An 18,238-nucleotide genomic window follows, 5' to 3' on the forward strand; every position below is an offset into this window, starting at 1 on the left:
CAAGAGCTAACAACCCACACAGTAATCATGAAAAATTATGAAAACCCAATCTGTGAACACATTAAGATTTTCCTCAGTGGTACAGAAACCAACAATAACACATTTCCCATTGGTCAAGAATATGTGAAATATGCTTGCCTTGTCTGTTTTAATTTAAGGATCTCTACCTGGTCTTCAAATAATTTTCTGCTTAATATTAAATAAGATGGAACCATTTTAGTTTGATCAAACTGATTAAGTTCACAAATTAAGGAAGATTCCAACATACCTTATTGTCCTTCAAGGATGATAATTTGATTCTTTTTTTTTTTTTTTAAGATTCCATTTATTTCTTTGACAGACAGAGATCACAAATAGGCAGAGAGGCAGACAGAGAGAGAGGAGGAAGCAGGCTCCCTGCTGAGCAGAGAGCCTGATGCGGGCTCGATCCCAAGACCCCAGGATCAATACCTGAGCCGAAGGCAGAGGATTTAACCCACTGAGCCACCCAAGCGCCCCAATAATTTGATTCTTGATAAGCTTTTCCGCAAAAATGTATATTCCTTTGTGAGAGTCTTTAAAAAGTGAACAAAGTTAGGTTCTTGGTATCCTTGTGTGCTGGAGCCCTTGTGAGTTAAACTTTTTTGACTTGTTTCAATCATCATTCCTGGTGAGCTAATTCAGTGATAGAATTCACTCTTGTTTTCCCCTCTTAGAGTTCTATGAGAGTTATTCAAATTATTTCTATGGTCCTGCATCCCAATTTATAACTGCTGTCCTTTAAGAAAGGATGGCTTGCTTGACATTTTGGCCAATATAGTCACATGGTTCAATGAAGGTGCCTCAGGGGCTGCTATAGAGGGAAGAAGGCAAAAAGGGGCAGAGGGAATGAGGGAAGACAGGAAGTGGGAGATGGACAGGTTCTTATCTTTTTTAGCAGAGTTGATTTTCAGGTAAAATGTTGGAAAAAATATTCTTGAATGAAATGGTATGTAGGTCCCTTTATAGGAAGACTATATCTCCATGGCCCCTTCTAGTTCTAATGCCTGATTATTCTGTGGTTTGTGATACTCTCTCTAGTCTGTGATTCTCAGAGTAGCATGGGAAAACACATGTTTCCAAGGCTATCTGCATAATTCCATAATCTGCTTCTTTCATCTGGGTATTTACCAACTGGTCTTTTCAGTTAGGTTGTGTGTGTGTGTTAACACATATAAAATATTCATATATATATATGTATATATATATGAAAATATTAAGTTCCCTGTTTTATAGTGAAAGAGATATGCATTCTATTCTGATTCTTTCACATGTTAGGCATTTGTCATTATTCAGTTTTAAAAAAGGGATTGTGTCCCTGGAGTGATTTAAAGTACTTTCTTAAGTAACCTTAGATATAAAGGATCCAGATATGAAGATCTGAATGGAACTAATGTAATTAGGATACATTTACACTGTATTCCCTGTTGATGCCCTGAGGCCCAGAGCCATGTATGGTCTAGTTTGTGGACTATAGATTTCAGCTCTTCCTGCTAAATATATTAAAATCTTTCTAAGCATTAAAAATCTTTAGTGCATTGTTACTGGCTCTTTTTCACTTATTAAGAAGAAAATATATTCCCTTATTATTTTTCTTTACGCAGTGGCCTACTTATAAGTAATAAGCTCCCCAGAGCTGCAGAAGTTCAATTCGTGTGAGGATGATCAGTTTCAGCAATGTTATAGAAGGATTCCCCGTATTATATAATGAATTTTACTTAATAATCACTAAGATCCCATTTATTTTATAATTCTATAATCTATTTTTTATTTCAGGAAGTTCAAAAACTCCTGCTTTCCCTTGACTGGTTGCAACTCTTTTCTCACTTGGTATTAAAATTTCACAATTTTATACTTTATATTCGTCACTGAACATCAAGTCTAGCTCCTATTACAACTACTTTTTTCTGAATTCTTTGTTAAGTCACCTTTCTACACCATGAGGTATAATATTAGATTTTTCTAACATCCTTAATATTGTTTTCTTTAGTTTCTTGTAACTTTTTACCCTAATGTAATTCTTTCTCATGAGAACACATGATAATGTGGACAAACCCATGAGATATGCTGGGAACTGTGCCAAGCAGACTGAAAGGACTAATTTGTTCTGAGAATAACTGAATAGTATAAAGCTGGGCCCTTGTCCCAGGTATAAAAAAAGTCACAACATATTCCAACTATTTCTAACAGCATCTGCAGCATATTATCTGGGTAAGAGGCTAAAGATAAAAAGCAATAACAATACTCAAAATTGGGTGAATATTGTCATCCCAATTGTGAAAAATATATTATTTCTTAACAAGTCCTCAGCCAACTACAGAAAGTACTAGAAATGGATTCATTTCAATGGCAACCATCAAGAAGTGTGTTAAGACCATAGCTAAAAACAAAGGGTTCCCAACCCAGCTGGAAACCGTGGGAAATCCTCTCGTGAAGGCAGAAGCAGTCCAGGAAAACTGTGACTTTGGGCACAGGAACTACCAGGTCATCCCAGGTATCATGAATAAGGTCTATCTTAATTCCAGTCAAGAATCTCTTGCTCATGATGTACTCCCTGCCCTGGTAGAACTGACTCTGGGCATTGCCCATGTCTGAGCCTGGGATGAAAAACATCTGTGACTAAAACTTTGCAAAATGTTTAAAAAACGGATTGAAAGTCTGCCCTATAATTCACATGTTTGCCAAAATCAGCTTTCTAAACACTCATTTTATTTTTCATGATTTTTTTAGGCCTTTTCTCAGAATCTCTAATTCTGCCAATTCATGATTGTTTATCTGAAGATTATGGTCCAATTTTAAATCCTCAAGCATTTCCCTGTTTGAGAAAATGAATTTAGGAATGACATCTGGACTAGTTGGCACTTCTATATGGTCTTTGTTGTACTACAGGAATTTACTGACAGGATTTGTGACCCGGGGCATTGATTTTCAACAAATGTTCATAGAGTAAAAACGCTCCATCAGCACCAAGTTCTGTGCTGAAAAAGTTTCAACAAGCTTCTCTGAAAAGACTGGCTTGTTTTTTTCTACTTTTATAGTTTTCAGAATGATTATAAACTTGAACTACAAAGTTTCCCATTCTCTCTTCTGTTTCCTATTTAAAGTGGGACTCTCTGAAGTTACTTCTCTAGTCTTGATATTAAAAAAACCTATTAATAAAGGTATATATTCTTTTTTTAATCAGGCATCTCAGTAAATCTTCCACTTTTTTACAATGGTGAAATTTTAGATTGTACATTGCTTATTAAGTTCTTTATGTAAAAATGTATAATCATTTTCCTAAAATTATTGATAGCATGATATTTAACCTCTACAAGTCTCAGTTTCATTATCTGTAAAGTCAGAATTTTGTAGTAGTGGAATGTTTGTAGTAGGACCTATCTCAGAGAGTTGTTCAGAGCATTAAATGAAGTAATGTATGTAAAATAGCTAAGCTGTCTATATTCTGTAGTATTACCATTACTACTGGTTAGTTTGTCTCTAATATAAACTAATTGGTTTATCCCACTATGGTCCCTCTTCCCAGATGAAGCATGACAGTGGGTTTAGCAAAACAGGGTGATCTGGTTTCCTATAAAAAAGGAAAGTAGCACTACATAGCTAATGTTTGGGAGACTCACATGTAAGACTAAAAATCTGAGACTCCTCTTAAAGGATTACAAACCCAGCCCTAAGCAGCACAAATTGAAAAAAAGCAAGTAAAAATGAAAAGGAAAGAAGATCCAGAATCATGGGGAGTTGATGGGTCTACACCTTGGAAAGAAAGGTTTTGCTAAGCCAAGGAGGAAGTAGATTACCTTCTTATACATTCTCAGCCCAGAAGTGAACAGCCATCCTATGCCATCTCTGACAATACTGAAAGATTAGAAAATACCTAAGACTTCTTTATCATACAGAGAATAATAATACAAATTTGTGTAACCTAGAATAGACTCAGCCAAGGTTACATTCTTAACCAATTTAACCTTGATTCTTAGAGACATAGACTCTTTCATCTTTAACCTTCTATTTTGATTAAGCAAAACTACTGGAGATTTCAGAAGCACTCAGCCGGCTTGAGAATTGTTGATAGATTTCAAGATTTTGTTGAGTACTTTAAAATGCAATTAATTATATCTCACTGTTCACAACATGTTATACAACACCATTTTTGTAATTTATTTGTATAAACATATATCCAATTTGCATTATGTTTGTTTTTTATGCTTGATAGATACTTAAATTCTTACTATATTTTTCAAAAGTTTTACCTAAAACATTAATATCAACTCATCCATACTAATGTGTATAACTTAAAATTTGTTGTATATATACCCTCTAATGGTATTTGACTGTGGTTATCTCCACCTCACCTGAGTGAAACTTTTAAGGGACACAAGGTTATTATACTCACTGGTAAGAGAATCTATATTAGAACAAGACAAAAATAGATCTTTTTTTCTAAGTCACATTTATTTTCTTTTCACCTTCAAATATTAGTTATAATACAAAGAAATTTTAGGAATAATGATCTCAAGCACTTACCATACCATATTGTAAATGTTCCTCTTTTGTCCATTGTCCCACTACCCTATGGAATCTTTTTTTTTTTTTTTAAGATTTTATTTATTTATTTGACAGAGAAAGAGAGATCACAAGTTGGCAGAGAGGCAGCCGGGAGGAGGGGAGCGGCGAAGCAGGCTCCCCGCAGAGCAAAGAGCCCAATGTGGGGCTCAATCCCAGGACCCTGAGATCATGACCTGAACCAAAGGCAGAGGCTTAACCCACTGAGCCACCTCGGCACCCACCTTATGGTATCTTTGAAGATAGAGTCTTACTCCTGGGCCTAGCATCATACCTGACACTTAGTCATTATTCAACTAATTAGTAGATTAAAAATACAATAAGGACAAAATTGTTTCTAAACGATAAAACATCATTTAAACATTTTGAAATTTAAAACCAATTTATAATATGAACTCTGGAATTGGTATAATATCAAATTAGTTATCTTAAGCTTGCATGGCTTACATTATTATACATAAAAACAGGAAAAATTATTTATTGAAAAATACATTTAAAGAGAAAAGAGCTATAAATCCTTTAAATATCTCAAGAAATTTTCATTTTTCACACCTTTCCTCCCATTTTTTCCATAAAAATAGTATCACAAACAAGGTTAGATAGAAAGGTGCAGATAATCCAAAGACAGCTTCACTAATCACTCATTGTATACAGACAATGATGCCAAGGAAGAGAAGAAAAAGAGAAAAGAAACTGAATCTGTTGGTATACAAACCCAGTTCCAAAAATTTTTAAAGAAGGATCACTAGATAGAGAAATCAATATTTTTCAATTCAAAATTTGTTTTATCAGAATTGAATTAGATCAGAAAAGAACTTGAAATGCCATAACTGATTTCAAGTATTTAGTACTACATTGGCATAAAATTTGTCTTTTTATGGAGAAAACAAATAAGGGCCTTATAAAAATTGCCCAAAAAATGGCAGAAGAGTAGGTTACTGTATTTCAACAGGTTCCCTGAATTGAGCTGGTTATCTACCAGACCATTCTGAAAACCCATAAAATCAACCTGTGATGTAAGAAGATATATCTGGATCTACACCAACAGAATATCTCTGGCATTAATGGCAACATAGATTCCCCTATGTTGGATAGAAATGAGAGTTGATCTGGAAAAACTTAAAAATGCTATCAGTGAGATACTCCAGATATTCTAACAGCTGGAATAAATGAGGAGAAGAATGAATTAATGATCTAGAAGACAAACTGCTGGAAAAGAAGGAAGAGGAGGAGGCCTGGAACAAACAACTTAAAAATCCATGAATACAGAATGAGAGAAATAAATGACACTATGAAATGTTCCAATGTCAGAATTATTGGGATCCCTGAGGGGGTGGAGAGAGACAACTAGAAAATATATTTGAGTAAATCATAGCCAAGAATTCCCTGATCTGGGGAATGAAACAAGAATTCTGTCCTAGATGTAAAGATGAGCCCTACCATGACCACTACCAAGATCAAGAAGAACAGACCAACATCCTGGTATGTAATAGTAAAATTTGCAAATCTTAGAACCAAGGAAACCATCTTAAAAGCAGTTAGGGAGAAGAGATTCCTTATGTACAGAGGGAGGAACATCAGAATAATGTCAGCCCTGTCCACAGAGACCTAGCAAGCCAGAAAGGGCTGGCAAGACTTATTTGGGGTACGAAATGAGAAGAACACGCAGCCAAGAATTCTTTATCTGGCAAGGCTGTCATTCAGAATGGATGGAAAGATAAAGAGCTTCCAGGACTGAAAGAAACTAAAAGAATATGTAACCACTAAGCCAGCCCGGCAAGAAATATTAAGGGGGGTTCTATAAAAGGAGAAAGACCCCAGAAGTGACAGAGAACAGAAATTTACAGAGACAATCTATAGAAACAAGGACTTCACAGGCAAGATGACAATAAAATCCTATCTTTCAATAATCACTCTCAACGTGAATGGCCTAAATGCTCCCATAAAACAGCACAGGGTTGCAGATTGGATAAAAAGACAGGCCCCATCCATATGCTATCATCCATATGACTTATTTTGAATCTAAAGATACATCCAGACTGAAAGTGAAGGGATGGAGGACCATCTTTCATGCCAATGGAAATCAAAAGAAAGCTGGGGTAGCAATTCTCATATCAGACAAATTAGATTTTACATTAAAGACTATAGTTACAGGTACAGAAGAACACTATATCATTCTTAGAGGGTCTATCCAACAAGAAGATCTAGCAACTGTAAATATCTATGCCCCCAACATGGGAGTAGCCAACTACATAAGTCAACTAAAATAAAGTTAACTAAAACTTAATTAAATTTAGTTAACTACATAAGTTAACTAAAACAAAGAGACATATTGATAATAATACATTAATAGTAGTAGACATCAACACTCCACTCTCAACAAATCAACAAAGAAACAAGTGCTCTGAATGACACACTGGACCAGAAGGACCTCATAGATATATATAGAACAGTCTACCCTAAAACAACAGAATACTCATTCTTCTCAAGTGTGCATGGAAAATTCTCCAGTATAGACCATATACTGCGTCATAAATCAGGTCTCAACTGATACCAAAAGATTGAGATTATTCCCTGTATATTCGCAGACCACAATGCTTTGAAACTGGAACTTAATCACAACAAAAAGTTTGGAGGCACCTGGAAGCTAAAGACCATACTCCTCAGGAATGTTTGGGTCAACCAGGAAATCAAAGAAGAACCTAAACAATTCATAGAAACCAGTGAGAATGAAAACACATTGGTCCAAAACCTATGAGATACAGCAAAGGCTGTCCTAAGAGGGAAATACACAACCATCTGAGCCTCACTCAAAAAAAAAAAAAAAAAAAAAAAAAAAAAAAAAAATCCTGAACATACAAACTATCTTTACACCTTAAAGAACTAGAGAATAAAAAATAAATTAAGCCTAACCCAAGCATGAGAAGGGAAATAATTAAGATTAAAGCAGAGATCAATGAATTAGAATCCACATATCAATGAAACTAGAAGCTGGTTCATTGAAAGAAGTAGTAAGACTGATAAACCACTGGCCAGACTTAACCAAAAGAAAAGAGGAAGGACCCAAATTAATAAAATTATGAATTAAAGGAGAGAGATCACAATTAACACCAAGGAATTAGAAACAAGTATCAGAAATTATGAACAACAACTATATTTCAATAAATTAAGCAACCAGGAAGAAATTGATGCATTCCTATAAACCAATATAAACTACCAAGACTAAAAAAGGAAAAAATTGACAACCTGAATAGACTAATAACCAGTAAAGAGATTGAAACAGTGATTAAAAGCCTCCCAAACAAAACAAGAGTCCAGGACCTAATGGATTCCCTGAAGAATTATTCCAAATATTCAAAGAAGAAATAATACCCAATCTCCTGAAGCTGTTTCAAAAAAATAGAAACAGAAGGGAAAATACCAGACTCATTCTATGAGGCCAACATTATCTTGATCCCAAAGCCAGGCAAAGACCCCATCTAAAAGGAGAATTTCAGACCAATATCCCTGATGAACATGGATGCCAAATTCTAAACACAATCCCAGCTAATAGAATCCAATAGTACATTAAAAGGATTATCCACCATGATCAGGTAGGATTTATGCCTGGGATACAAGGGTGGTTCAATAGTCACAAATCAATCAATGTGATGGAACACATAAATAGGAGAAGAAACATGAACCACATGGTCCCCTCAATTGATACAGAAAAAGCATTTGACAAAATACAGTAACCTTTCCTAATTAAAACTCTTTGGAGTATAGGGATAGAGGGAACATTCCTCAATTTCATAAAACCCATTTATGAAAAATCCACAGTGAGTATAATTCTCAATGGGGAAAGCTGAGCAACTATCACTTAAGATCAGGAGCACAATGAGGATGCCCATTCTTGCCACTATTGTTCAACATACTATTAGAAGTCTTAGCAAAGGCAATCAGAAAAAATTATATATTTTTCCTGTTTTGTCTAAGATAATTTGCCAATAGAGTTGAGGGTCTATATCTTGGCTCTCTACTCTGCTCCACTGGTGTATGTGTCTGTTTTTATGCCAGTACCATGCTGTCTTGGTGATCACAGCTTTGTAGTAAAACTTGAAATCCGGTAACGTGATGCCGCCAGTTTTATTTTTGTTCTTCAACATTTCCTTAGCAATTCGGGGTCTCTTCTGATTCTATACAAATTTCTGGATTATTTGCTCCAGCTCTTTGAAAAATACCGGTGGAATTTTGATTGGAATGGCATTAAAAGTATAGATTGCTCTAGGCAGTATCGACATTTTAACAATGTTTATTCTTCTGATCCAAGAGCATGGAAAGGTCTTCCATCTTTTTGTGTCTTCTTCAATTTCTTTCATGAGTGTTCTGTAGTTCCTCGAGTATAGATCCTTTGCCTCTTTGGTTAGGTTTATTCCCAGGTATCTTATGGTTCCTGGTGCTATAGTAAATGGAATCGATTCTCTAATTTCCCTTTCTGTATTTTCATTGTTAGTATGTAAGAAAGCCACTGACTTCTGTACATTGACTTTGTATCCTGCCACGTTACTGAATTGCTGTATGAGTTCTAGTAGTTTGGGGGTGGAGTCTTTTGGGTTTTCCATATAAAGAATCATGTCATCTGCAAAAAGAGAGAGTTTGACTTCTTCATTGCCAATTTGGATACCTTTTATTTCTTTTTGTTGTCTGATTGCTGTTGCTAGGACTTCTAATACTATGTTGAACAAGAGTGGTGAGAGTGGTGGGAGTGTTGTGTTCCTGACCTCAACGGGAAGGCTGTGAGCTTTTTCCCATTGAGGATGATATTTGCTGTGGGTCTTTCACAGATAGATTTTATGAAGTTCAGGAATGTTCCCTGTATCCCTATACTTTGAAGCGTTTTAATCAGGAATGGATGCTGGATTTTGTCAAATGCTTTTTCTGCATCAATTGAGAGGACCATGTGGTTCTTCTCTCTTCTCTTATTAATTTGTTCTATCACATTGATTGATTTGCGAATGTTGAACCATCCTTGTAACCCAGGGATGAATCCCACCTGGTCATGGTGGATAATCTTTGTAATGTGCTGTTGGATCCTGTTTGCTAGGATCTTGTTGAGAATCTTCGCATCCATATTCATCAGAGATATTGGTCTGAAATTCTCCTTTTTGGTAGGGTCTTTGCCTGGTTTGGGGATCAGGGTAATGCTGGCTTCATAGAAAGAGTCTGGAAGTTTTCCTTCTGCTTTAATTTTTTGAAACAGCTTCAGGAGAAGAGTGGGCAAATAATCTTTGAAAAAACAGGAAAAAATATACAGTGGAAATATACAGTCTCTTCAATAAATGGTGCTGGGAAAATTGGACAGCTATATGCAGAAGAATGAAACTCAACCATTCTCTTACACCGAACACAAAGATAAACTCAAAATGGACAAAAGATGTCAACGTGAGACAGGAATCCATCAGAATCCTAGAGGAGAACATAGGCAGTAATCTCTTCGATATCAGCCACAGCAACTTCTTTCAAGATATGTCTCCAAAGGCAAAGGAAACAAAAGCGAAAATGAACTTTTGGGACTTCATCAAGATCAAAAGCTTCTGCACAGCCAAGGAAACAGTCAACAAAACAAAGAGGCAGCCCATGGAATGGGAGAAGATATTTGCAAATGACAGTACAGACAGAAGGTTGATATCCAGGATCTATAAAGAACTTCTCAAACTCAACACACACAAAACAGATAATCATATCAAAAAATGGGCAGAATATATGAACAGACACTTCTCCAATGAAGACATACAGATGGCTATCAGACACATGAAAAAATGTTCATCATCACTAGCCATCAGGGAGATTCAAATTCAAACCACATTGAGATACCACCTCACACCAGTTAGAATGGCCAAAATTAGCAAGACAGGAAGCAACATGTGTTGGAGAGGATGTGGAAAAAGGGGAACCCTCTTCCACTGTTGGTGGGAATGCAAGTTGGTGCAGCCACTTTGGAAAACAGTGTGGAGATTCCTCAAGAAATTAAAAATAGAGCTTCCCTATGACCCTGCTATTGCACTATTGGGTATTTACCCCAAAGATACAGATGTAGTGAAAAGAAGGGCCATCTGTACCCCAATGTTTATAGCAGCAATGGCCACGGTTGCCAAACTGTGGAAAGAACCAAGATGCCCTTCAATGGACGAATGGATAAGGCAGATGTAGTGCATATACACTATGGAGTATTATGCCTCCATCAGAAAGGATGAATACCCAACTTTTGTGGCAACATGGACGGGACTGGAAGAGATTATGCTGAGTGAAATAAGTCAAGCAGAGAGAGTCAATTATCATATGGTTTCACTTATTGTGGAGCATGACAAATAGCATCGAGGAAAAGGGGAGATGGAGAGGAGAAGGGAGTTGAGGGAAATTGGAAGGAAAGGTGAACCATGAGAGACTATGGACTCTGAAAAACAATCTGAGGATTTTGAAGGGGTGGAGGGTGGGAGGTTGGGGGAACTAGGTGGTGGGTATTAGAGAGGGCACAGATTGCATGGAGGACTGGGTGTGGTGCAAAAACATTGAATACGGTTATGCTGAAAAATAAAAAATTTAAAAATAAATAAATAAATAAATAAATAGTATTCAAAGTGGCAAAGAAGAAGTCAAACTCTCTTCACAGAGGACATGACACTTTATGTAGAAAACCCAAAAGACTCTACCTCCAAATTACTAGAACTCATACAGCAATTCAGTAATGTGGCAGGATACAAAATCAATCCACAGAAATCAGTTGCTTTCTTATTCACTAACAAGGGAAATTAGAGAATTTATTCCATTTACAATACCACCAAAAACCATCAGATACCTTGAGATAAACCTAACCAAAGATGTAAAAGAGCTATACTCTGGGAATTACAGAACACTCATGAAAAAAATTGAAGACAAAAAAGATGGAAAAACATTCCGTGCTTATGGATCAGAAGAATAAATATTGTTAAAATGTCTATGTTACACATAGTAATCCATACTTTCAACACTATTCCGATCAAAATACCATTGGTGTTTTTCAAAACGCTGGAACAAACAATCGTAAAATTTGTATGGAACCAGAAAAGACTCCAAACCACCAAAGAAATGTTGGAAAAAACAACAACAACAACAACAAATCTGGGATATCACGTTGCCTGATTTCAAGCTTTATTACAAAGCTGTGATCACCAAGACAGCATGGTACTGGCATAAAAACAGACACATAGACCAATGGGACAGAATAGAGAGCCCAGATATGGACCCTCAACTCTATGGTCAAATAATCTTTGACTAAACAGGAAAAAATATCCAACAAAGCAGGAAAAAATACCCAGTGGAAAAGAGAGTCTCTTCAATAAATGGTGCTGGGAAAATTGAACAGCTTTATACAGAAGAATGAAACTTGACAATTCTCTTATACCATACACAAAAATAAACTCAAAATGGATGAAAGACCTCAACGTGAGATGGGAATCTATCAAAATCTTAGAGGAGGAGATAGGCATTAACCTCTTCGACATCAGATATAGCCACTTCTTTTAAGACACGTCTCTAAAGGCAAGGGAAACAAAAGTGAAAATGAACTTTTGGGACTTACCAAGATCAAAAACTTCTGCAAAGCAAAGGAAACAGTCAACAAAACAAAGAGGCAAAACACAGAATGGGAGAAGATGTTTGCAAAGGACAATACAAAGGGCTGATATCCAAGACCTATAAAGAACTTAAACTCAACACCCAAAAAACAAATAATCAAGTCAAAAATGGGCAGAAGACATGAACAGACACTTCTCAAAGAAGACATGCAAATGGCTAAAAAACACATGAAAAAATGTTCATCATCATTAGCCATCAGGGAAACTCTAATCAAAACCACATTGAGATACCACCTTACACTAATTAGAATGGCAAAAACTGACAAGGCAAGAAACAACAAATGTTGGAGAGGTTGTAGAGAAAGGGGAACACTCTTACTCTGTTGGTGGGAATGCAAGTTCGTGCAGCCAGTTCAGAAAACAGTGTGGAGGTTCCTCAAGAAATTAAGAATAGAGCTACCCTATGACCCAGCAATTGCAATACTGGGTATTTACCCCAAAGTTACAGATGTAGTGAAAAGAAGGGACATATCCACCCCAATGTTCATAGCAGCAATGTCCACAATAGTCAAACTGTGGAAAGAGCTTAGATGCCCTTCAGCAGATGAATGGATAAAGAAAATGTGGTCCATATATACAATGGACTATTACCCAGCCATCAGAAAGAATGAACACCCAACTTTTGCATGAACATGGATGGGACTGGAGAAGATTATGTTGAGTGAAATAAGTCAATATCATATCATTTCACTTATTTGTGGAACATAAGGAATAGCATGGAGCACATTAGGAGAAGGAAGGGGAAAATGAAGAGGGGGAAATTGGATGGCGAGATGAACCATGACGGTCTATGGACTCCAAGAAACAAACTGAGAAGCAAACAGAGGGTTTAAGAGGGGAGGGGGTAGGGGAATGGGTTAGCCCGGTGATGGATATTAAGTAGGACACATATTGCATGGAGCACTAGGTGTTATGTGCAAACAATGAATCATGAAACTCTACATCACACCTCATGCCAGTCAGAATGCTAAAATTAACAAGTCAGGAAACAACAGGTGCTGGTTAGGATGTGGAGAAAGGGGAACCCTCCTACTCTGTTGGTGGGAAAGCAAGCTGGTGCAGCCACTCTGGAAAACAGCATGGAGGTTCCTCAAAACTTGAAAATAGAGCTACCCTATGACCCAGCAATCACACTACTGGGTATTTACCCTGAAGATTCATATGTAGTGATCCGAAGGGGCACGTGCACCTGAATGTTTATAGCAGCAATGTCCACAATAACCAAACTATGGGAAGAACCTAGATGTCCATCAACAGATGAATGGATAAAGAAGAAGTGGTACACACATACACACACACACACACACACACACACACACACACACACTGGAATACTATGCAACCATCAAAAGAAATGAAATCTTGCCATTTGCAACGATGTGGATGGAACTAGAGGGTATTATGCTGAGCAAAATAAGTCAATCATAGGCAGACAATTATCATATGATCTCCCTGATATGAGGAAGTTGAGAGGCAAAGTGGGGGGTTTAGAGGGTAGGGAAGGAAAAAATGAAACAAGATGGGATCAGGAGGGAGACAAACCATAAGAGATTCTTAATCTTACAAAACAAACTGGGGATTGTCAGGGGGAGAGGGGCAGGAAGAGGACGGTTGGGTTATGGACATTGGGGAAGGTATATGATATGGTGAGTGCTGTGAAGTGTGTAAACCTGGTGATTCATAGACCTGTACCTCTGGGGCTAGTAATACATTATATGTTAATAAAAAATAAAAGATTTAAAAAACAAAAAAGAAAAAGAAACACTACATCAAAAACTAATAATGTACTGTATGGTGACAAACAATAAATAAATAAATAAATAAATAAATATTGTTCAAATAGCTGGTGAGAAAACTATCCCTTTGGGTAACTTCTGTGACTGAAAGTGGCAATGCTAACTGTAATGCATTCACATACTAGTCACAGCTCCCTTCATGGGGCTAAACAGACACTTTTCCCCTGGGGAGCTCAGAAGGGCATCCTAAGTCACAGCCCCCTGCAAGATGTGCTAAGACCTTTATTGCAGCTGCGTCACAGTTCTAGTCATTCCCTCTGCCCATCCTGTTTCTCTCCCTCTGTTACAGGTGCTCTTCCGTGGGCCCTTCCCAGTAAACCTCCTGTACGCAGGTCTCCATCTCCCAGTTTGATGCAGTAACCCAGCCTAAGACACCTGGCAACCCATGTGATACAGTTCTCTCAGCACTCTAGAAAGAATGTTTGCCTTGTATGAGCCTGGTAAGGCTCTGAAAAATTGCAGTTTCTGGCATTAAAAGGCAAACGTGAAGAGTTACTAAGCATTTTGGCAAGAATCAACAAAAACATTTCATTAGTATTGACACTGCTGTCAGCATGTCAGAAATTTGCCTTTTAACATTTTGAAATTGAAAACTCTGGAAAAACTTTTGAGTGTCTTTGAGGGAACTAATAAATACAGAACAGTATCACATCCAGGAGATCACATATACACTCACTGATAATAGTGTTCATCAACTTAGGAATTATAGGAAGACAACTGCTCAAATACTTTAGAGATTCTTCTTATAATACAAATGCCCTTATTTTCTGAATATTTATAAATCTCCTCTTATAATATGGCATACCATCTATAACATTAGTTAAAATGCTAGACATTTGGGACTTAGTTCTTATTATGGATGCATTACATTTACACACAAATGGAAATAATTTGGTTATGTCTTCCAGCTATTGCAGGATCCTATCAGCACAGCACCAAATCATTATAGCATCACAGCTCTTTTTCTGGATAGAGCTCTCAGGGCAAGATCCCCTGGGGATGTTCTGGATGGCAAAGGAAGTAAGGGCTGTTTGCAGCCCCTGTGTCTTTGTCCAGGAAAACAAACAAATGTTCTGGATTCAACCACTACCTTATGAGACACCTCACTTCAGCAGCCTCCCTCTTCCCCAATACTCTGACTTTACCACAGAAACACTTTTATGTATATTTATAACTTCCTTGTAGCCTGTTCTAACTTTTCCCATTTTTCTCTTAGCTTTTAATATTATAGACCTTTGCTTTTCTTAGTGATATAGTACTTTCAGATTTCATATTATTCTGAGGCTTTTTAATATTAAAATATCACCATATATGTAAATGTTACCCATGTTTTATTAAAATATTTTAAAGTACATTTTCCTACTTTTCTAATTTTATCTTTTTATTAGTTTTCTACTAATTTTACCATGTATTTATCTTTTTTTTTACCTCATCTAGTTTACTTTCTTTCCTCTATACTTTTACTGTATCTTTTAACTCTCCTTCCTTTAAACATCAGTTAATTCTCAATTTTCTTCTTAGTGTTAATTTTTACTATAAGGCCAACTTAACTTTTAACCTTGTTATAAGTTTACTAATTTTTATTTGTTTTTGAAATAACCCACAAGGACCCTGGCTGTAGGAGCATGAATCCTGGAGAATTATATGAGGAAGAGCTAGAAGCACCTCTGCCCTAGCTGTACTAGTGACACAAAACCACCCAGGCTGCCTCTGTCCCAGAACCTCTGGTTCCTCTAATCAGTGGCCCTCTCAAGTCAAAGGAGGTGTTTCCAGAGACTCAACCTCTGTATACTCACAGTGCAAGCATCTATTCTGCTACCTCCTGGCTGAAAATGGCCATAAGAAATAGACGAAACCATCTTACCAAAAAATTTTTCAGAAAAGAGAAATAATAACTCTATAAATACATTTCCTCTACCTTTCCTTCATAGTTCTTAATTCAATCATTATCATATAGTTACGTGTGTCATTATTTACTTAAATTCTAGCTCTTGTGTTTCTCTTAATCACTGCTGAATGCCTAACCCAAGGTTTTGAACAAAGTACAATATCAAAAAATAATATTAAATGTGTAAATGAATAAATGAATAAGCCAAATGTCAAATATGCTGACTCGGCAGTAAATTAACTGATGGCTTTCTTGCCTTTGAATTTTTTTTATTATAATTGCTGTCTTTTACTTGGCACAAGGACCTTAAACCAAAATGTTGTTGAAGTTAGTGACTGTGTAGATACAGTTATAGTGTAACGGCTTAAAGAATAAAAAAGAAAGAAAGAAAGAAAGAAAATCTTGTTCTATAGTTTTTCTTCAAAAAATAATTTGTCCAAAATCATATGTAAAATAAATTGAATATTTGTATCCCCTCAAAATTTGTATGCTGAAATCTAATCTCCACTGTAATGGTATCAAGAAGTAGGACCTTTCTGAAGTAATTAAGTCATGAGGGTCAAGTTCTCATTAATGGGATTAGTGACCTTATAAAAGCAGCTACAAGGAGCTCTCTAGTTCCTTTGCCATGTGAGGATACAGTGTGAAACAGGCAGTCTGCAATCCAGAAAATGATCTCACCAGAATCTGACCACATCCTGATCTGACTTCCAACTTCCTTTGTTCATAAGCCACCCAGCCTAAGGTGTATCTGTTATAAAAGTTTGAACTAAGACAGATTTTTCACAATATTATCCTGGTTTGGTAAGTGTTTGCTTTCTAAGCAAAATTTGGGGTCTCTTTTCATTTCTCTTGTTATATTTTTTATCTCTGTGTTTTTATATTAAATGCTTAGATAATCAGACATTTAATATTTTTAAATTGTTCTATTCACTTTTACACTTATACCCTGCAACCATAATCTTATAATTTGAGAGTGCTATGTCATTTATTTTGACATCACTTCAGATCAAACTTCTAATTAATGAAAAGCAGAGATGCTCATTATACCCTATAATTCATTTTAACTCAGAACAAATTTAGTATTTATTTCAGTACATATTCAACTTAAACACCTAAATGTCTCTTTATTAGGAATGAATGCCAGCATACTGTTACACAGTATATTTATATTTTTTTATATTAAGTCTTCATTGTTAGATGTAGGGGAATATCTATATTAACTCCCTTTGGGGGAAATGTAAATTATGCTATATTTTACTTTCTTGGAATCATGGTTCATTGAGAATGAAATATTTAATGAAGAAAAAGTTTAAAAGATATTTGCCCCACAAAGAAATTAATGAGAGTTTCTCTTTACACAAGGTATTCAAAATAATAGCCTATGTATGCAAAATCTTAAACATAGATCATTCTCAATATTTATTGTTAAATTCCAACATAAATAATGTCTAAAATATAACTGACATATAAATTTAAGATAAGCATATGGTAAAAAAGAAGCTGTTTATGTTTAGAAAGTTTTGTGTCTAAATACAAGTTTGGGCCTGGGGTCCTACACATATTTCTTTCAATTATACTGATTATATACACTCTGATTATACTGATCAGTGGCCACCCTGGTTTGATTAACTCAATAATCAATACTGGCCATAAACTAGAAAGTCTTGTGATTTCAGGGAAATGATTATATTCTGTGGATGCTAGAAGGAGATGGGGTAATTTTCAAGGAATTTCTCAAATACAGGAAGTTCAAATAGAACTTCTCATGGATTTTCACAATTTCTACTTTTAAGTTCTGTTTTCAAAAGCTGAAGAACAAAATGACTTGGGTAGAATTTTGCAATGAAAATTTTTCTGTTTGGGATAGCAAAAAAAACCCTGTGTGTAGTCACAAAAATACTAGTAAGCCACTATTTTCTTGTGTTCTTCATTTTCAGGATAGGAATTGAGAGGGAAATGAAAAAGAAAGCATGGGCTAAAAAGCCTAGAAGGAAATGATGATGACAATTCACAAGTCAATATCTACCTAAATTATCACCTTTGGTATAACATTACATGAACTACTTCTGGCCCTCATTAATTTAGAATAAGTATCTAATAACAATTTTTACTAATTTATACTTTAAAATATTACATATGACTCCTAAAATATATTTAAATAGGATATACAGTTAAAACACCAATATTTATGCCAAAGGCAATATCATCATAATATTAAACGAATTCATACTTCCCCAAATTATCAAATAACTAAAAAATCTTATCTATGTAGTGTCTAAGAAAAATCGCATTAAAAGGAGTTAAACAGACAAGAAAGA

Source organism: Mustela erminea, chromosome 11 (assembly GCF_009829155.1).
Source record: "Mustela erminea isolate mMusErm1 chromosome 11, mMusErm1.Pri, whole genome shotgun sequence".
In the NCBI taxonomy this organism is placed as follows: Eukaryota; Metazoa; Chordata; class Mammalia; order Carnivora; family Mustelidae; genus Mustela; species Mustela erminea.